Source organism: Eumetopias jubatus, unplaced genomic scaffold (genome assembly GCF_037043125.1).
Source record: "Eumetopias jubatus isolate StellerSeaLion01/CBP00866 unplaced genomic scaffold, mEumJub1_p1.0 scaffold_4, whole genome shotgun sequence".
Taxonomy (NCBI): Eukaryota; Metazoa; Chordata; class Mammalia; order Carnivora; family Otariidae; genus Eumetopias; species Eumetopias jubatus.
The window spans coordinates 73,482,629-73,487,727 of NW_028274810.1; the positions used below are offsets into that span (position 1 = coordinate 73,482,629).

At 42.6% G+C, this 5,099-nt stretch overlaps 1 pseudogene; it reads left to right on the forward strand.

Annotated features, from left to right (window-relative positions):
• The first annotated feature begins 2,858 nt into the window (after window positions 1-2,858).
• LOC114224165 (peptidyl-prolyl cis-trans isomerase A pseudogene) lies at window positions 2,859-3,549 on the forward strand (annotated as a pseudogene).
• The last annotated feature ends 1,550 nt before the right edge of the window (window positions 3,550-5,099 follow it).

A 5,099-nucleotide genomic window follows, 5' to 3' on the forward strand; every position in this document is an offset into this window, starting at 1 on the left:
AGAACTTAAACAATTCATGCAAACTAATGAAAATGAAAACACATTGGTTCAAAACCTATGGGATACTGCAAAGACGGTCCTAAGAGGGAAGTACATAGCAGTCCAAGCCTCTCTCAAAAAATTGGAAAAATCCCAAATACACAAGCTAAACTTACACCTAAAGGACCTGGAAAAAGAACAGTAAATAAACCAAGCAGGAGAAGAGAAATAATAAAGATTAGAGCAGAAATCAATGAAATAGAAACCAGAGGAACAGTAGAACAGCTCAACAAAACTAGAAGTTTGTTCTTAGAAAGAATAAGATCGATAAACCTCTGGCTAGACATATCCAAAAGAAAAGGAAAGGACTCAAATTAATAAAATCATGAATGAAAGGGGAAAGATCACAACTAATACCATAGAAATACAGGTAATTGTTAGAACATATTATGAGCAACTATATGCCAACAAATGGCATTTTAAACATTGAATGGGGCATTAAAACCTTTTCACAAAGAAAACTCCAGAACTAGATGGATTCACTTGTGAAGTCTACCAATGCTTTAAGGAAGGAACCTGGAGAAATGGATGCATTTCTGGAAACTTATAAACTAACAAGACTGAAACAGGAAGAAGTAGAACATCTGAACAGACCAATAACCAATAAGGAAATTGAAGCAGTAATCAAAAACCTCCCAAAAAACAAAGGCCAGGGCCACATGTCTTCCCAGGGGAATTCTACCAAACACTCTAGTGACCTGACGTTTGGCCATGGCCTTTCAAAACATATTTTTGGATTGCATTTGTTAAAATCTTGTGAACAGGGGTGCCTGGGGGGCTCAGTCGGTCGAGTGTCTGCCTTCGGCTCAGGTCATGATCCCAGAGTTCCTGGGATCGAGCCCCAAGTCAGGCTCCCTGCTTAGTGGGAAGTCTGCTTCTCCCTCTCCCTCGGCTCCTCCCTCCCCCTTGTGCTCTCTCTCTCTCAAATAAAGCAAATCTTGAAAAAAAGTTTTGTGAAGAATTTTTGCATCTGTGCTCATGAGGGATGTGGTCTATAGTTTTCTTGTAATATTTGTGTTTGGCTTTCATATCAGGTTGATGCTGGCCTTACCTTGAGTTGCCAACTATTCCCTCCTCTTGTATTTTCTAGAAGAATTAGTGCAGACTTAGAATTATTCCTTCCTTACAGCATTGGTAGACTTCACAAGTGAATCCATCTAGGTCTGGAGTTTTCTTTATGAAAAGGTTTTAATGCCACAATCAATGTTTAAAATAGATATGTGATTATCAGCTCTCCTATTTCTTTTCAAATGAGCTTTAGTTTGTTAATGTCTTTCATTGAATTTGTCCATTTTATGTAAGTTATCTAATTTATTGGAATAAAGTTGTTCATAATATCTATGAAATCCCTTTAGTATCTACGGAATCTATACTGATGTTACCTTTCTTATTCCTGGCATTGGAAATCTGTGTTTTATCTTCTCTTTCCTGACCAGATCTGGGTAGACTATTATAAATATTATTCATCTTCTCAAAAAAAAACCCCCACCCCAATCACTATGAGATTTCTTAGCTTTTATCATCATATTATCAAATTTATTAGTCTTTGTAATCCCACCCAGTGCTTTTTTCATCTAACATAATTTTCATATCTAGAAGTTACATTTCTATCTTTCACATTTCTCCTTAATATGCTGTTTTTCCTGTAGCTTCTTAAACATATGGAATATAGATATAATTTTTTAATGTCTGTGCCTACTTATTCCATCATCTGTGTTGTTCCTCAGTTGGTTTTAACTGGGTGAAATTTCTCATGATGGGTCGTATCTTTTCACTTCATTGTATTCCTGGTAACTTTTCACTGGATGCCAGGCATTTTGAATCTTACCTTATTGAGTGTCAGATATTTTTGAATTCCTGATAAATATTCTTAGGCTGTTTTTCTAGACTGTAGTTAAGTTACTTATAAACAGTTTGACTCTCTTGAATTTGGCTCTTAAGTTTTGTTGGGCAAGACGAGAACAGCATTTAGTCCAGCTAGTGAGAACAGGAAACATCGCTGGCCCTGGGCGAGCTCTGAGAATTGTTCCACCTAACCCTTCCTCTTGCCTTCCCTCTTCCCCATCCTGGTGCTTTCTTCACACACATCCACTCATCAGTGCTCATCTGAGACTTGCATGACCTCCAGAGCTCTCTTCCCCAGTACTCTGCTCTGTGAACTCCAGCAACCTTGGCCTGTGTCTTACTCAGTTTGGGCAGCTATAACTGAGCACCATAGACTGGGTGGTTTAAACAACAAACATTTACTTTTCATAGTTCTGGAGGCTGAAAGTCCAAGATCAGGGTGCCAGCATGGTCAGGTTCTTGGTGAGAACTCTCTTGCTGGTGTATAGATGACTATCTTCTCGTTGCATCCTCACATGGTGGAGGGAAAATATCTCTTGTCTCTTCCTCTTTTATAAGGGCATTAATCTCATCATGAGTGCTCCACCCTCATCACCTAGTTACTTCCCAAAGACCCCACCTCCAAATACTACCCCATTAGGGGTTAGGATTTCAACATATGATCCTCAAGGGGACCCAAACATTCAGTTCCTGGCAGCCACCTAGATTCTCAACTCTGTCTCCTCCGCCCAGGAAACCACTAGCCTCCTCTGTGTCCTCACTTCCTGTGGCAGCCTGGTCACTTTGTGAGCAGTAAGCTGGGACAACTACAGGGCTCAATTCATTGGTTTCTCATCTCTCACAAATCACTGTCTTTTGTTGCCTGACATTCAATATCTTGGAAAACATTATTCCATGCAATTTGTCTAGGTTTTTAGTTATTACAGATGGGACAATAATTCTGGTCTCTGTTACTTCATCCTGATTGGGAACAAAAGTCTGAAACTGGCCTTGCAGACGCCACCGACCCGGAGCCGCCTTCGCCGCCCAGCCACGGTCAACCCCACCATGTTCTTCGATATCGCCGTGGACGGCGAGCCCTTGGGCCGCGTCTCCTTCAAGCTATTTGCAGACAAAGTTCCAAAGACAGCAGAGAACTTCCGTGCCCTGAGCACTGGGGAGAAAGGATTTGGTTATAAAGGTTCCTGCTTTCACAGGATTATTCCGGGATTTATGTGCCGGGGGGGGGGGGGGTGGGGTGGGGACTTCACACGCCACAACGGCACTGGAGGCAAGTCCATCTATGGGGAGAAGTTTGATGATGAGAATTTCATCCTGAAGCACACGGGTCCTGGCATCCTGTCCATGGCCAACGCTGGACCCAACACGAACGGTTCCCAGTTCTTCATCTGCACTGCCAAGACTGAGTGGTTGGATGGCAAGCATGTGGTCTTCGGCAAGGTCAAAGAGGGCATGAACATTGTGGAGGCCATGGAGCGCTTTGGGTCCAGGAACAGCAAGACCAGCAAGAAGATCACCATTGCTGACTGTGGACAGATCTAGGAAATCCGACTCGTGTTTTATCTTAACTACCAGACCATTCCTTGTGTAGCTCGGGAGAGCACCCCTCCACCCCCACCTGCTCGAGATACCCCAGAATCTCTGCTCTTGCTGCAGTTCTGCGGGCTCCCTGGTTCCTTCTCCCCAGGACTAGCTGGATGGCAGAGTTCAGTTGATGATGATGAAATAAAACCTAAACCACAAAAAAAAAAAAAAAAAAAAAAGAAACTGGTGTCTTTTTATTTTGTAACTCTAATTGTATTTTGCAGCTGGATAATGTTAGTGAGAGAACCCCTGTGATTCTCTGAGCTTTTTCCTTATGGTCTCAAGATGACTTGCCCAACTGCAGACATGACATTTGTATTCATGGGGTTTTGGGAGAAGGGGATGTATGACTGTCATTCTATCCCTTTTGTTAGGAAAAGAAATTTTTTCACAAACCCTCCTCAGCTGAGTTTCCCTGGGTCTCCCTGAACAGGACCAAATTTTGTGACTGCCCTCGCTGAAAAGGATTGTGGGAAAGGAAGAAATGGCACTATAATTTGGGCTTGGACCATTCATGAGGTATTGACTGACTCAAACAAATGTTGTCAGCAAGAATATAGTTCTTTTAGCAAAGAAGGAGGAAATGGACAGTCAACCAAGTAGTATCTGTCACAATGAAATTGTATGTAAAGTGTGATTTGAGATGAGAGAGAAACATCTGGAAGCCATAAGTGAAATTTTCTCTGTAGTATGGAAGGAACTTTTTCCTCTCTCTTCTATTTTCTTCTTTCTACCTTTCTCTGTTTATGAATTTTCCCTGATGAACATGGGTTACTTTTGTAACTCAGAAAACAGGGATAGTTCCATCAGGGATTGTCCTGGATATAAAGGAATCCACAGTGGAATGTCCTCTTGACTGAGAACAGGATTTTTTATTTCTCACTCAGCTTCTACCATCTTGTAGCTCACGTGGAGACCTCAGAAACAACTTTGGACTGTGAGAAAGGCTGGTGTCCAAATTGGGGAATCAGAAAAGCTGAGGGCAGACCCCATCCCCAGACTAGAGACTTGGGTGGTCCTGGCTTGTCATCCTCCCTCACCCCCAAGCAGAGTGTGCTAGAGGCACCTAAATTGGGATCTCAGCTGCCTCCAACAGCTGCTTGACTTTGAATAAGTCATTTTGCCTCATTGATAGAGTGGAAAGAACTTACTTCTTGGAGAATTACATGAAATGATACCTGTGAAATGCTGGGCACATAAAAGGTACTCAATAAATGCTGGTCCCTTTCCCCTTTTCCTTCCCTATTCCCCTGGAGACTATGTATCTGGCAGAAGCCCCTGAAGAGCCTGCTATCCCCAAAAGTGCTGCTCTAGGGTCTAGAGTGCATTAACCAACCACCTTCTATTCCACATGTGACTCTGTCCTTCCCCTCACCCCAAGATGCCTCATGGCTCCCTGCCTCTGGTCTGCCTCATGTCTGATCACGACACTAGGTTCAGCATTGGTTAGGAGCACAGCCTGTGGTCAGACAAAACTACGTGCAGAATCCCAGCTCCACACAGGCTCCTGAATACTCTGAGTTTCCATTTCTGTATTTCTAAAGTGGTGATAATAATGCTGCAAAGATATAAAGCGTCTACACACGTACATAAAAGCCCAACAAAACCCAATAGCAAGTATTATTATGATC